This window comes from Camelus bactrianus, chromosome 30 (assembly GCF_048773025.1).
Source record: "Camelus bactrianus isolate YW-2024 breed Bactrian camel chromosome 30, ASM4877302v1, whole genome shotgun sequence".
NCBI classification, from domain to species: Eukaryota; Metazoa; Chordata; class Mammalia; order Artiodactyla; family Camelidae; genus Camelus; species Camelus bactrianus.
In genome coordinates, this window is record NC_133568.1 from 23,749,511 (window position 1) to 23,766,677 (window position 17,167).

General features: G+C 35.3%; 1 protein-coding gene across 2 annotated transcripts in view; it reads left to right on the forward strand.

Moving 5' to 3' along the window:
• CCDC102B (coiled-coil domain containing 102B) overlaps positions 1-17,167 on the forward strand; it is a 318,630-nt gene that overhangs the window by 9,005 nt on the left and 292,458 nt on the right. For both annotated transcript variants that reach the window (XM_074355387.1, XM_074355386.1), the window contains exon 2: positions 7,908-7,979. The gene's annotated coding sequence lies outside the window, so the exon portion shown is untranslated. The remainder of the gene's footprint in view (positions 1-7,907; positions 7,980-17,167) is intronic.

Sequence of the window (17,167 nt, forward strand, 5' to 3'; positions counted from 1 at the left end):
TGCAACATTTTGTTGCTACAGAGACTTGCATTTCATTAGATAAAATAAATGTTGCTCCTGGAAGTAAAGGCATTTGATTACAAAAGACCCCTGGAGCTTTTAACTTTATTTCAATGTCACTTTAAAATATTAAAATGGAGCATTAATTAAACATAGAGAAGTAGATTTAAATATTAACTTGCAGACAACCAAGAGTTTGTACTTAAAGGAGAATGAGAATCAGTGTCTTGGGATTGCTTGGGGGAGCTTAATTCACACTCTACGATTTACTTGATTTACTTGTATATCCATCGTGGTATATCCACCATGTATATCATTAGAGTGTGACCTGTTTAAAGAGCACATACCACAATGCCCTGGACTAGGCGAATTTTAAATGAGTTGATGGTGACATTTGCCCCAGGCAACTGGTAACAGCCCAGCCCAGCCCAGCATACAGGTGCTATAGTTGTATTAAAGGAGTCTCCTGAGACCTGTTACCATTCTGGGGTAAAATGTGCTGTAGGATCCACCTATCTGATTAACACAGGAGCAGAAATTTCTCTAACACAATTATTCTTTCCCACTCAAGGAAATTTAAATTTTTTTAAAAAGACTGAATTTCAAAAAAAAAAAAAAAAGTTACTCAAGCAAATGAAACTGAATGTTAATTATACTGTATATTTCTGTTGTTAATTTTGCTTCTCAGACACTGTATCAAATAGGGATATGGGAAAGGAAGATTATTTATTCAAAAATGTGTTAATTAGTACAGGGAGAAGTATAACATCTGTATGTTATTTATACTCCAGTGACATATAACTTTGAATTAGCCCCAAATATTTATGGTCAGCTGAAATTAATGATGGCCTTTTAAAGTGAAATTTATAACTACAGGAAAAGTCTGTAAGTTTAACAAAAGTCCTACAAGAATAATAAAGTTATATAAATTGAAAATATATACATATATGTATTTAATGAGTTAGGGGTTATGTTTGATGCAGGTTATACCCAAATCCAGATTAATTTGACCTTTAACTTCTCTCAAAGGCAAACACCAGCAATTGAAACAGATAGTTTTCTATATTTCAGAACAAGATCTGTTTCTATTGCAGAAACTTAAAAGGCCTAATACTGTGGTTCAGAAAAATTTATTTCATTTATTAGGAAAAGTAAGTGTCTGGTTCAGGAAGCTTGAATGGTCAAATACTTAAAAATACCTGCACAATATAGTTACCTGCTAGATTTCCAGTGAGAGGTTGCTCTCACTGGGTAGTTACAAGAAGCATAAATGAAGAAATGTTTGGATGTTATGGATCAGAACAATGTGTGAAATCATATTAGATGAAAATGTAGTAGCAGCTTAAATAGAGACCTCCAATATTTCCTTGTAAACGTTTGTGACTTTCTCACACAGATTGGTTTCCAGAAAATACAAACTAAGTATAACCCTCTAAACAGATCCTTTCATTGCTCTCTCTTTCTTTTACCAGTACACAAAAAATCATTGTGTATTGTGCTGTTTCAGATAGAAGTGCCCTGGTTTTAAAAATGTGTATATTACATTTATGAAAAAACAAGAAAAAAGTATGAAAGTATTATGCACAAAAGGAATATAATATTCCAAATCATAAATAGCATTCCAAAGGTTAAAAATAATAGTCTTATTCTTCTCCTTTGTATTGTTTCTATATTAACGTAAACCGAATGCTATTTTTCATACATAAATCTTTCTATCTTTTTATGAAATACCCAGTTTTTTATTGCTCTTTGTTAGACAAAAAACTTCTACGTGCAAAGTGATTTTCATAAAGAAAATCCTGCAACCCCCTTCGTTTCTAAAATTTTCTATAGTTAACCTCCGAGATAGAACCATTTCATTTAGCGTGTGGCCTGCGGCAATAGTTAATAACTCAGCAGTGGTCTTAGGTGATGAAAAGCTCCCAGCAGTGCTGTAAGCTAGTGCAGTAACACCAAGAGATGGGTACACAGAACTGCTTTCTGATTCTGGTGAGGACAAACCCACACATGAGAGTCCCCCACCATATAACCTTAGTCTGCAAAACTCCTGTATAAGCCAATATTTGCACGACTGAAAAATGAAAATAAAGGGTTTGTGGCATACCTTCTTAATAATGTTAAGTTGATACAGGTTTATTTTTTCTTTGAATTAAGAATCTATCCACTGTTTTTTTCTAAGTGGATTTCCCTAATATTTTGGAGGGTATATTGTAAAGGAAAAATTAATCATTCAAGCATGTTAATCATGTGTACTGTTTCATATATCTAATAACTTTAAAGCTTTTAACAGTCCTTAGAATTCTACTTTTACTACCCATTAATTCATTTTAGTATCTTTATGCAACTGTGTCACTTTACACAGAAAAACTAAGACTAAAAACATGCCTGCTTTAAAATGAAATCATGAATAAAAATCAGTATTAAAAATATGTTCAAGGGGAGAGTGTAGCTCAAGTAGTAGAGCGCATGCTTAGCATGCACGAGGTCCTGGGTTCAATCTCTAGTACCTCCTCTAAGAATAAGTAAACCTAGTTACCACCCCCCTGCCAAAATAAAATAATTAAATAATACAATAAAATATAAAAATATGTTCAACACCCTATCATTAATAGTGATAATACATTGTTAAGTTAAAAACAATATAGATTGTAATACACACACATACAATGATACATTTATACAATAGAATGTTATACAGCATTAAAAAATTTAGGAATATTAATGTCATGAAAAATTGTTAACAATATAATACATAGTGAAAAAATAAGCACTGCTCAAAGCAAATATAATAATTATTTAATTAAAAAGGGGGAAATGGTAGTTTCATGGTGGAGAAGCTGGGCAGAAATCACGTTAAGCAGGTGTTCTGCTATAATGAGACAAATCAAAATGTGTGTCACCGGATAGGGTGTAACAAGGAGACCGCAGCATCCCTTCTCTGACCTACCTGCAAATCACTCATCACCTGGATCTTGTCATAAGGAACCGTCACACAAAGCCAAACTAAGGAACACTCAATAACCTGACTAGTCTGTAATCTTAAAGTGTCATGGGCAAGAAGATCAAGGAAAAATCGAGGAAGTGTTACAAATTGAAGGCAACTAAAGGAAACTGACAAATACAAGATTCTGGACTTGGATCCTGTTGCTATGCAGAGCAGTATGGCAAAAAAAGGCAAAACTTGAGTGGCATCTGAGGACTAGAGAGTAGTGGAACCATAGATTATTTGTCTTGTTGTGACTTATTTCAATTAGGATAATGTCCTCAGGGTGGTTTGTCCATGTTGTAGGATAAGACAGAATTTACTTCACTTTTCAAGGTGAAGAATATTCCACTGTATGTATATACTGCATTTTCTTTATCCATTCCTCCATCAATAGACATTTGGGTTGTTTCCACATCTTGTCTGTTGTGAGCAGTGCTTCTATGAACACGGATGTACAAATATTTCTTTGAGACTGCTTTTAATTCTTTTGGCTACATACCCAAAATTGGGGTAAATGTATCATACGGCAGTTTTGGTTTTTTTGAGGAATGTCTATAATTGCTTTCCCTGCTGGTTGCGCCATTTTACAATCCCAGTAACAGGGCACCAAGGTTCTAGTTTCTTGACATCCTCACCAGCACTTGTTGTTTTCTGTTTGTTTTGTAGTAGCCATCCTAATAAGTGTGAAGTGATAACTCATTGTGGGTTTGATTTGCACTTCTTTGATGATTAGTGATGTTGAGCATCTTTTCACATGCTTGTTGGTCATTTGTATATTTGGAGAATTGTTCCTACAACTTGTTTGTCCATTTTTTAAATCAGATTATTTGTCTTTTTAATATAGACTTGTTTGAGTTCTTTATATGTTTTGGATAATAACCGGTTATCAGAGATATGATTTATAAATATTTTCTCTCATTCCATAGATTGTTTTTCACTCTATTGATTATGTCCTTGGATGCACATGCTTTTCACTCTATTGATTATGTCCTTGGATGCACAAAAGTTTTTAAGTTTGATATAGTCCCATTTGTCTATTTTTCCAGTTGTCCCCATACTTTTATGTCATATCAAAGAAATCATTGCCAAGTCCAGCATCATGAAGCTTTCCCCTATTTTTCTTCTAGGAGTTTTAGAGTTTTGTGTCTTATACTTAATATTAAATCCACTTTGAGTTAACTTTTGTGTATGATGCAAGATAAGAGCCACTGTGTTGTAGCTGGTGGACATCACAGACAAACAGAAGAGCAGTTATCACAGACTACACTGAGCAAAGTGGTGTATGGTGATAATAGAATCTGTATTTTCTATTTTATCTCATTTTTAGAACATTCTGATCACCACAAACTAAATTTATTTTATGGCTGACCAATGGAGCACTCCCTGTGGAGTGGACTACAATAGTTTAGATCTATCAGGGTCCAACCCTAGATCTAGGTAAAATCCCCCAAATTGCATGGCTTTGGAGGATGCCAGCAAGATTTCAGGAAGGGGAACATCACGATGTCAAGGCTTCTGACACAAACCTGAGGGGTAATGGTCGGAGGTGCAGGTATCTGAAGTAGACTAACATGCAGTGAAGTTAAAAGAAGATCAGTATGGCCAGAATGTAGAACGTGAGATCAGAAATGTGAGGATGGGCAAAGGAAGGAATTTTAAGGAGTTGGGGCTCATCCCGAAGCAAAGGGAAGCTACTAAAGATTTTACAGCTGGGTGATAACAGTAAAAAGGAAGCTAAGTCTAGCTGTAGTGTAAAAAATGCGTTGGAAAGGTGTTCCACCTAGCTGAGTCCGTGATGGGATGTGGAGGGGATGGGTGTGTGGGTGAAGAGATTGAAAGGGTTAAAAAAGATTCTTAGGATCTGTGTAGCACAGCTAGGAAGATATTAGCAATGAGTTAGGAAAAGGAACGTCAGCTGGATTGAAGGGGAAGAAGGGAGCCAAAATTTAGAAACACTATATTCCTTTGTTTGTGATACTTTAAGAGATAAATTGGGAGTCTAAGTAGTGATTTGGAAGTCAGTAACATGCAGAAGGGAATGCGATTACCTACGACGAGTGAGAGACTCAGAGAGGGCATCCTAAGGAACACCAGCATTGAAGGGGTGGGCAGAAAAGAAGCACCTACAAAGGCTGGGAAAGAGTAGCCAGGTATGTGGGCCACCTGGAGACTGTGGCAACAAAGAAGCCGAGAGAAAAGAATAAAAAAGAAGAATCAGGAGATGCTATAAGGAGGTCAACTAAGTATGGTAATTGCCTACTGGGCTTCGAGGAGAGAGACGGCTAGCCATCTTAGGGGACTGTTTCCACTTAAGTGCCACATGACTAGCGACTGCCATGTGTTGAAAGGGTGCATTCTTGAGTGAAGAACGATTCCATTACCATGAACTTGACTGTGAAGGCAGGAGTGAGAGAAGTCTAGTTGGACAAAAACTACAGTTGACGGAGGAACTTTTTTTATTAAGATAGAAGAGACAAGCAAATAAGTTAAGGAAATATAACGGCGCAATTTGTAATCACTGAGTAGCCCAGAATATTCCAGCCACGAGGCACTAAACATGCCCTAGGAAACGTACAAACAAATCAAAATGAATTCGTGCTCAGGATTTTACACCCCCTTATATTCCTCGCAGTCAGTGTAACTTACTGCATTTTTCACAAAGATAACACTTCTCCATCCTGATTTTCCACTCAGAACAGGTGCTTGCCAAGGCTCATCGCTATGCTTCTGTAGAAACGGTGCCGCAGCACTCTTGCGAGCAAAGAGCCCTAACTCCTGTGAATGTGAAAAAGGCCCTGAGGCCCAGCACAGCCCCTGACGGCAGTGCCTCGCCCAGCAAAATGTGAGGGTTTGATCTTGCGGTCAGTCTTTCCTCAGAAAATCTCCATCTTAAGTAACTGCAAGGAATCCTTCTCCTTGGAAAGAAAGATAATTCTGCATGGAGTAAGGAAACCACTGCCTTTCATGGTTTCTTTGAAGACATTTGCATCATTCCATGTTGCTGTATTTCCTGATGGTACAGGGCATATGTGTTACTAGAATGTATAGGCAGTGTTCCTGGATTATATTGACACAATACACAGCAGGTCAAAGAGAGAAGCTTGCTCTAACGGCTCTGAATGACCATTAAACTCCCTATTCCTTTTTTAGTTCCACCCTCCATCTTCTGCAGGGTAATGTCAACCCCCTTTGCTTCATGTTCAAGAAACTGGACTGCAGATTACCATCTGACATTATTTTCTCTAGCCACGTGCAGGAATTTTCAAGCCATCTAGTCTACCTTGCTAGTTCCTTGCCTTTGCACATGCGTTCATGGAAAGTCCTCTCCATCCTTCTCCTTGCTCTATCCTACTCAATCAACAGGTCCCATTACCTGTTTCATACTCTCTTTTCTTAACACATCAACTGGCGTTATTCTCATCCCTACCTCCTCTTAATTCCTTATAGTATAGGGTTTTATATCAACTTCATAAAAAGTTCAGGATCATATGTAGCTTCCTATTAAATTCCAGGTATTTATTCAACAGATATTTATTGAGGAGTTAGGGGCCATGCAGTGCATATAAAACATTCTTGCCTTCTTGGAACTAAGGGTCTAGTGGGAGATACAAAAGAACAATTACAAAACTGCTATTCAAATCCATATCTTTTGACGTGACCCCCAACTAAACAGCGACAATATGGAAGGCCATATGTTGTACTAAGTAGAGCATGAATCTTGGAGTTAGATGCACCTAATTTCTCAACTCTGTGTGAAATGAGGCCGAGTCAATTAACTTCTCTGTGGCTCACTTTCTTCACTTGTGAAATGAAGTCATTACTAGGTTTCTTGAGAGGATTAAATAATGTAATATATGTAAGGTTTTCTTACACTAAATGATTGCTCATTAAACATGTACTGAGGAAATGAATTAATGTTAAGTTCTGTGTGAAATGATTAAGGTGATGATATACATACATATACGCACATGTATATATGAGACCATCAAAAGGATAAGTTACTTGTTGCTGTCAAAAGCTAAAGAAAGTGAACACAAAATTATGAGTGGATAAGAAAATGTTGTGACAAAAAAAATCTAAGAAGAAAAATGAGTAGATTGGAGACTGTTTTTTATTAAGTGCTTACATTGTGCCTGGCACTGGGATGAGGAGTTTAATTATATCATCTCATGTAGCTCTCAAAACCAATCTGTGAATAACCTTAGTTTACAGATATCAAAATAAGGCTTAGGAAGGCAAGTAAGAGGGCTAACAATAGTATCAGAAATTTGCTTGTGTGTGCTTTACTTTACTGCCCAGAATACTGACCATAATGTAGCAAGAGGGTTTTTTTTTTAAACATACATACAAGAATGTTCATAAACATACCAGAACAAACTGCACAAAATTTTCAACTCTAAATTATTGTTTTTGCATTCTCTATGCTTGATTGAAAGCTCAGTGTTTAGTAAATAAAAGAGCAGTTATATATGTAAATAAATGTTCAATTTAAAGTAATCTTCTGTAGTCTTGGAAAGTCCTTTGTGTATTTCAAATATTCCAATGTTGTTCATTTTTCAAACTCTCAGTGGACAATTTCTTCACAATTTGTACAACTTTTTTGTTGATATTTCTGAAATTGGAGCATTCTCATCTTCAGAAAGTGGATGCGATTTTTGAAGATGACCAAAATGCATTCAAGGCTAAAGCTGGAAATAAAATGTGCACACGTGTTGAGTATGACTATTGCAGTACAACTGTGAAGCCATACCACAGGTTCTCCCTCTAAGTGGAATTCAGATAAACGAGTTATAGCAATTACTCCTTTGCTGTGGTGCATATGGCCTCTCACTGCACTCAGTTCAATAGATTTGACTGATGCACAAAAACATACCACGGAAGGAGTGCAATTTACCTCTGTCTCTATTTTCTATTCCTTTAGAGGAAATGCCGGATCAGCTCCATGTGGAAACACGAGCAGATCTATCTCAAGTTACCACCTTCATCTGACATGGTGAGTTATAACACTTTACTTGCGTAGAGTGATTTATCTTTTTAACATATGCTGCAGTTCGTTGACTGCACAGAGCCTCGGAGGTACAGTTGTTGGTATTTTCACTCCATTTTTCTCTGCTGAGCGCTGCAAGGACGGTTCACTCCCAAATTGGTTTTGCCACATCATTCTAATCTTAGAAAGTAAGTAACTCTCTTTGTGGGTTTTTGCAGGTTTTTTTTTTCTTTCAAACTCTACTCAACTTTTATCCGTATTTGTGTTGTTTTCAACTTGATTTCAAGTTTTAAATATTACATCATGTTCCGAAAAGCCTGTTTCTCCACAGGTTAAGTCAGTATCACCATACTAGAAGCAATAAGAGAAAAAGTAAGCTAATGTGGCTACATAATTCAAAAATAAAAAATCTTCACAGAGCAGTAAGCATCAGAGGCAAAGCTAAAAGTCAGATACAAACTGGTAAAACCATTTGGCAACTTTGTGTAACACTGTGGACTATGAAACTTTGCATTTGTGCAGTGATTTATGGTTTTAACACAACACAATTACATAATTTCTCTTCAAATCCATATTTTTGACCCCCCCCCAAACAAAACAGAGGAGAAGACAATATGTGTTACTAGGCAGAGCGCAGGCGTTGGGTTTAGACACACCTAATTCAAGTCTCAACTCTGTGTGAAATAGCATGAGCCACTCAGCTTCTCTGTGGCCCAGTCTCTTCTCTTCTGAAAGGAAGCCATTAGTGTCTACTTCTTAGGTTTTAATATAATACGAGTGGTGTCACCTACATGTGGAATCTAAAAAGGCACTGGGAGTCGGGGTAGGGTGAAGGAACAGGGAGAGGTTGCTAAATGGGTACAGATGTTTGGTGATAAGATGAATAAGGTCTGAGGATCTAATGTATAGCATGGCGAGTGTAGTTGATAACACTGTACTGTATAACTGAAATTTGCTAAGAGAGTAGCCTTTAAATGTTCTCACCAAAAACAAGAACCAAAAAGAAAAAAGGTAAATAGGTGAAGTGATGATGTGTTCGTTAACTCCATGCGGGGCTCCTGTCATAGGGTTTCCATATATCAGATCACCATGTTGTAGACTCCTTGTTCATTTTGTACATATTCTGTGTTTAATTCTAATTGTACCTTTGTGATATGTATTTATATACAGTGCACAGAAATGTTTCTGAAATTTAGATTACAACCGTAGATTACATATGACGACATTGCTTGAGAATGTTTTGCTTGTAAAACTTTGAAGGTACAATCAAATGCTATTAGTTTTTCTGATTTTCAAGAAGCTACCCAAAGTATTAAGACTTTTTGCTTCCTGTGTGGTACTTACTCAACAATTTTTTGTATTTAGTCATTTGCCTTAAATTGCTGAACAAGATCCACACTGATTCAACAATTTTAAAAGACTATTTGGGGAGGGTTGGGCATTTAATTTTTTAGCTCTATTTATATCCCAAAGTAAAAAGATTAAATTTGTGTTTACTAGAGCTTTCCAAAGAATATACTTTTCTATAGAAAACAAAACAGCAAAGTAAATCATACAAAAAATGAACATCTATACTATTTTGTAAAAAAAAAAAAACAGATACTCATGTAGGGGCAATAAGGGATAGAAAATAGCGTAATTATTAAAAAGTAGTTGTAGATGTGGAAACACAGAAACTGTTTAGTGATAAGTCACATGTTAGGGACACTTCTGCTCACGTGGATGCATTTTTCCTGGAAACTTCAGGAGACTTTTGCCATCTTCATATTATAAAACAAAGAGTTAGTTACTGCATGCATCGTAAGAAGGACTCTATTTCATGTCATTTCTAAACAGCAAGCTCAACACATTGTAACAAAAATTAAATGGTACAAGTACACATTTACTTCTGTAATTGCCCTTATATGTATTATTCATTTCAGAAGCTTTAAGATGAGATTGGAGTGAGTCACCCGAAATATATAATAAACAGACTAGAGTGTGTGCCTTTCCCCAGTAGGAGAATGTGTATTAGGAGAAAGCAATTGTTTGATGATGTGTGGGACACAAGCAAGTCTATTTGTATTCTGCCCTTTGAAATAGTCCTTGTATATACATATTTTTATGCCATACAGCTCAAGGGCTGGTGATTATCTCTTTAAAGGAACTGCTAACCATTTCACAAAATTGTTGAATATAATATCTGAAAATGATTTCAGAGTGTGAAAATATTTTATACACTTTGCAAATCAAATGCATTTGGCTGGAAGGGACTCACTTATGTTGCTGGCTCTATTTTGCATGTTTTTAATACTTAAGAGTTAGATAGTTTAATCTTTGGTTTCTTAGATAGGATGCAGGTGCAATTACACTGATACACCTCAGTAAGTGTCTTCTCACAACCGAATGTGAATTTTCAAGTTTGCCACATGACACGACATTTTCTGCTGATGGCAGAATAGGAAGAGAATTAGTAGGTCTTTTTCCTGTAGGTATTTTCTGCTTCCAGTCACACCTAGAGTTAATCAGCATAAAAAGTTCACCTGGAATGGATCCCCCCCAAAAAAAGTAAGAAAAAGGAAACAGTAAAATTGCAAGCAAAAATCTCTTACAAATTTGGGCTTGAAGCCAGTTTTAGAATAATACCCTAATTAGTTCATTTTGCTGACAAAGGAAAAGCCAAACAAGGGAAAAATAGTCAGACATGCATAGCTATTAGCATGGGGTCACTGCTTCTACAGACAGCACCCGAGTGACTTGGTGGACCACATCACATGCCTATGAGATACAACCTTGGGTCTGGAGTCTATTTGCCTGTAAGTTGTATTATTTAGAATTACACAATTCCAGGGGGTATATGAGAAATCTCTGTACCTTCCTCTCATTTTGCTGTGAACCTAAAACTGCTCTAAAAAGTTAAGTCTTGAAATTTAGTTTTAAATGCACAGTTCTGCTATATAAAAGATACTGTTAGGAGAATGACTAGACAAGCCATAGACTGGGAGAAAGTATTTGCAAAACACATCTGTAATAAAACAAGACCCATATCCAAAATATGCAAAGAATTCTTAACACCCAATAATAAGAAAATGAACAACTCGATTTAAAAAAGGACAACAGATTTAAACAGACATCTCACCAAAGAAGATTTACAGATGGCAAATAAGTAAATGAAAAGATCTTGAATATCATATGGCATTAGGAAACTGCATATTACAGCAGAATTAAAATACTACTACACATCTATTAGAATGGCTAACATCCAAAACATTGACACCACCAAATGCTGGCAAGGGTGTGAAACAACAGAAACTCATTCATTGCTGCTGGGAAATTCTGAAAGATAGTTTGATAGTTTCTTGCAGAACTAAATATGCTCATACCGTATGATCCACCAATTGTGCTTCTTGGTATTTACACAAATTGGTTGAAAATTTATGCCCACATAAAAACCTGTGCTGAAATTTTACAGCAACTTTATTCATGATTGCCAAAATTTGAAAGCAACCAAGATGTCCTTCAGTAGGTGAATGGATAAGCAAGCTGTGATGTATCCAGTCAATGGGATAGTCAACAATAAAAAAGAAATGAGCTACCAAGCCATGGGGGGAAAAGAGCAGGGGGTGGAATCTAAATGCACATTGCTAAGTGAAGGAAGCTGATATGAAAAGGCAACATACTGTATGATTCCAATTATACGACATTCTGGAAAAGGCAAAACTACGAAGATAAAAGATCAGTGGTTGCCAGGGATCTGAGGGGGGTGGGCAGGAATAAATAGGCAGAACACGGAGGATTTTTAGGGCATGAAGCTACTCTGCACGATACCACAGTGGTGAATACATGTCATTGTACATTCATCAAAACCCATATAATGTAAAACACAAAGAATGAATCCTAATGTAAACTATGGACTTTGATTTATAATAATGTATCAATATTAGCTTATCAGTTGGAGCAAGAGTGCTGTACTAATGCACAATGTTAATAATGGGGGAACTAGACGGTGGTGGTGGAGAGGGGGTATATGGAGACTGAATTTCCTGCTCAATTTTTCTGTAATTCTAAAACTGCCCCAAAATTAAAGTATATTTTTTTTTTTTGAAACTGCATAGGATCATAGCACAATGAAAGAAATACTTTTTAAGGTTTGGACTGAAACCAAATGTCATGTTCTTTGTGGGAAGTTACATCATGTCAGCTGGGTTTTGTGCCTAGATTCCTATTCATTTGTATTTAGTAGACCTCAGCCGTAATGGCACTCAGAAACAAAAGGAATATATCTTGTTTTCCAGCCATTTTCACATGTTCCAGCTTCTTTATTTCCATGCTGTTAGAAAACAATGGCAAAACCTTCTAATAAAATATTTACATAAAGATACAATGCTTTTAGTTGTAGCTAATGCTTTGTAAGCAATGAGGAAAGGAGAAAACAATTCTAACTTTCATAATGTTCACTCATTCACTTGGACATTTATGAAGTTTCAGGCACTGAGGGTGCACGCTTACATCCCATAATCTTAGGAAACATCGTTATGAACTCTTATCCTCTCTTCTCCTTTTCTTTTCTGTGACTTATTATTTCAGTGACTTATTCTTTATTACATATTTTCCTTACTTCCTTTTGGTAATTTTCAACTTTAAATGTGGCAAGCCGTTACTTAAATACCTGCTCTGTACAAGATCCCACGCTAGGTACTTAAGTCATTCAGAAGCATATAGAAATGTATCTTTATCCTCAAATGGAATACAGTATTTTCAGGAAGACAAATATACATATATATCATCTAAAATAAAACAAATAGTGGTAAATTCCATCACTTACCATTTAGAGATAAAAGAAAGTGATTATGAAGGCAAACACATACATGGATTCATGACAAAAGAGTGAGAAAGAATCACTGGGTGGGGGGCGTAGAATTGGACAGTTTTTAAAAATAGTTACAAAAGGTCAGGTAATTGAAGGAAGTGAGAAGGAAATGATTAATGAGATAAACGTTATTTTGCAGCTACGTAAGTCTTCAAATGCATGAGTGAATTCACATTTTTGGTTAGAATTAAGTACAGATTGCACTTTTTTATTGTTAATTTTGTCCTTGGCTCAGTTTGGGGACTGGGATATGCCAGCATCACATATCAAACTGAGAAAACTTCTACCTTTTTCTAACTTCTGGAAGACCGAGTAACATTGGAATTAACTTTACTTGAAAGTTTGATAGAACTTTCCTTTTAAGTTAGCTGAGCCAGTTACCATAATTATAGATGAAACTAAAATACTTTTTAAAAATCTTCTGATTTTTGGCTCAATAAGCTTGACATATTATATTCTATTTTTGATGCTTTGCATTTTCTTAGAAATTATCCTGATCTAAAAATATAAAATTCCAAATGTATTGGTATAATATTCAAGATAAGATTCTCTAATCCTTTTTTTTTTCAAATAATCATACATTTAATTTAACATCTTTCACTTTCCAAGCATTTTATTTATTCTCCTCAACTCAATTATTTTAAGGTCTTTTATTTTTCGCTCTTACCAAAATTAATTAGTTAGTTAATTAATTAAAGTTTGTTATTTGCATTTTTAAAATTTTCTATTTCATTCATTTTTGCTTTTCTCCGTATTAATTTAGATGTTCTACTTTCTTAGGATTTATCCTTATCCTTTCATTAGTTTGTTATATTAAACACTTAGTTTATATACTTTCACCCTTTTTTCTTTTCAAAAAAAATTAAGGCTGTACAATTTCTTCTCAATATCACAGTCCACAATTCTTAATGTGTAGTCCTATCACTACTGTCTGTTATTAAATAGCTTGAAGTTTTGAATTTGATAAACTCTATAAAACAGTATTTTTAGAAATGTATTTTAAATATAGTACGTAGGCTTTATTTTTATTATTTATTTGTTGTTGATTATAAATTGATTTCATGATAGAGATAGTGATTGCATAATTTGGGGGGCTTAATGAGGTAGTCTTTATGGCTTAATACAGGGTCAATGTTTGTGACTGTCATCTATCTTTGAAAATAATACGCAATCTCTTTTGGATGTTTGTTTTTATAAATGCTTAAGCATTTTAATTGCATGATTCAAATTCACAGTATCCTTACTTAATTCTTCTCTACTTGGTTTATCAACTGCCCAGAAAAATTTTAAAGTTTCCTAGCCTGATCACTTTGTTCTCAAACTCCTGTATTGTCATCAATTTCTGTTTCAGATATTTCAAACTTGTAATGTGCGTAAACATTGCTGACTTATACTTCCTTGTCAGAGTTTATACTCCATCAATATGAAATATCTCTCTGGACTTTCAAATGCTTTTAATATCAAACCCTATGTTATGAAATAATGTTACCAAATCTGCTATTTTTAAGTATTTGTCAGGGACTAGTTTTTCTTTTCTCTTTTTCTCTTTCTCATTCTCCCTCACTCTGTCAGTCTGTCTCCTTTTTTCCTTTTAATAAAATAATAAAACCTGTGGCAAAAAACATATTATGCTAAAGAGAAAAATGAAACATTAGCCTCCTTTTTTTAAATTAACCAAAATGTCTTTTCTTAAATTTATTTAAAGTATTCTTCCAGAAATCTAGATCATGAATCTATATTTTATCCAAGCATTATAATTTTAGAAGAGTTGTAGCTATGAGTCAAAGCTTTCCTCTAAAATAAAGGTCGTTTTACAGAAAATTATCTACATAGCTTATACTTGAACTTTTTCTATCCTGATCAAATTCCAAGATCCAAATTTGTCAATTCTCTCACCTCTACTCTGTAGAAAACAGTCACACAGTTTTTAATATTGCAGATTTTAAATTATCATGTATGGAAAGGAAGGAGGTTGATCATTTTAAAGATTCAAGCCTTATTTTTAAAAATAGGGAGAGAGGAACTAAAATGTCAATACAATTAAAAAGACCCATAAACTGCTAACAGACACTGAGCACTAGTTGGGGCTGATTTCCTCTCTCAAGAGGGTTTGCTGCCCCCTGTCGGCCTTTGCAGAAGTAGGCTGTTTAAAAAAAAAAAAAAAAAAACCCAAAAAAACCACATACACAAAAAGCATTTAAAAAGCAAAAGGGGCTAGAGTGTAAAATATTTCCAAGGACAACTTATGCGGTATATACAATAACATTTGTAGAGGGATCTGTGAGTCCCCAACACCACCCCACTCTCCAGTCCCCACAAGCAAAGCAGGTAGGAAGGACCCCGCCGTGTGAACTGCTTTGCCCTCTTACCTGATGGCTCCCCAGCAGTGACAACCATCTATACAGTTGGCACAAACTAGACTGTGTGATAGAAATCCCATATGAAACCGCACAAGAAAAGCACTTCATGTTGAAAGATGTGACTTTACAGGACATAAAAAGAGCAGTGTAGAAAACCAAAGCGGGGATTGGCACAGATTTATAACCATCATCATTATTATTATCATCATTAATATTATTAACTTCTTATTCACTTAATCCTTCTAAAGTGGGATCAAGAAGATAAAAAAGAGAAAAAATGAGATTAAATAAGGAAAAGGCAATTTAATAAGGAGAAAAGGGAAAGTAAACTGATTATAACATTTATAATGATGATGACATACAGAACTTAAATTCTACATCCAAAGTGTTAGCTCACATTTTATTCCATTAAACTAGCCTTCCAAAAACAGTGAATTTTGAGAAACAAAAGGCAGAAATGAACAGTGTATGAAAACATTATATTCCAAAGAACAACTCAGCTTAGCAGCTTTGGTTAAATGAGCTCCATGGGAATGAAAGCACCCCACCCTCCCCTCACCCACACACGGAACGTGGGTGAGAAATAAAAGTCTGTTACTCAATTTCGTAGGGATAGACAAGCTTATTCTAAAATCTACCTGGAAAAGCACAAACGCTAGAATAATTAAAACAATCATGAAATGGAAGAATGAAGTGGGAGGAGTCACTGTTCCCAATACCATGGTTTACAATTTAGCCGCAGTTATCAAGATGGTGTCGTGTTGGCAGATGCAAAGATCAATGAAACAGAAACAGAATAGACAATTGAAAAACAGATCCACACAAATGTGCCCAAGTGATTTTTGACAAAGATGCAAAAGCAATTTAACAGAGAAAGAATAGTCCTTTCAACAAATGGTGCTACTGCAATAGGACATCCATAAGCCAAAAAAAAGTTACGTCGAAAAACACCTCATATTTTATTCAGCACATTTTATTTATCATATTTTAACACCTAATTCAAAATGAATCCTGGCCAAATGTAAAATTATAAGACTTTTAGAAAAAACATAGAAGGAAACTTCATGATTTAGGACCAGGCATAAAGATCTTAGACTTGACACCTGAAGCACAGTAATCAAGAAAACTGTAACGTTTTGTCTCATCAAAATTTCAAACATTTACTCCTCGAGAGGCCCTGTTAAGAAGATGAATAGACCAGTTACAGATTGGAGAAAATTATCTGCAAACCACGTATCTGACAAAAGACTAGAACCTAGAATATGTAATATCAAAACTCTAACAGTAAAAATAGCAACAAATCCAATTAGAAAATGGGCAAAAGACACGAACAGATATTTCACCAAAGAATATACAGGAGAACATATGACAAGATGTTCAATTTCATTAGGTGTCAGAGAAATGCAAATTAAAATCACAAGACATCCTAGAAACATTTCAAAATAGTGACAACATCAAATGCTAATGAGGAAGCAGAGAAACTGGATCCCCCATGCATTACTGGTATGAACAAAAATGGCACAACCCTCCAGAAAATAGGGTGGCGATTCATCATAAAACTAACATGCTACTAACATATGACCCACAGGTTGCACTCTTTATTTCCCAGAGAAATAAAACCATACAAAAGCCTTACACCAAGGTTCATAGCAGCTTCATTCATGACAGCCCAAAACTAGAAACAACCCAGATGTCCCCCAGTTGGTAAATAGTTAAAAAAACTGTGATGCATCCATATCGTAGAATATTACTCAATGATAAATTGCTACAAGTGATAATCTGAATAATCTCTTGAGAATTATGCTTAGTGAAAAAGTCAGTCCCCAGTGGTTATAGGCTATATTAACATTCTTCTAATGACAAAATTAAGAAAGGGAGAACACATTAATGGTTGTTAGTGGTTACGAATAGGGTGGGGGGTGTGGTAGGGATGTATGTTTTAAAGGAGCAATATCAGGGTTCCTTCTGATGTTGGAACCAGACCA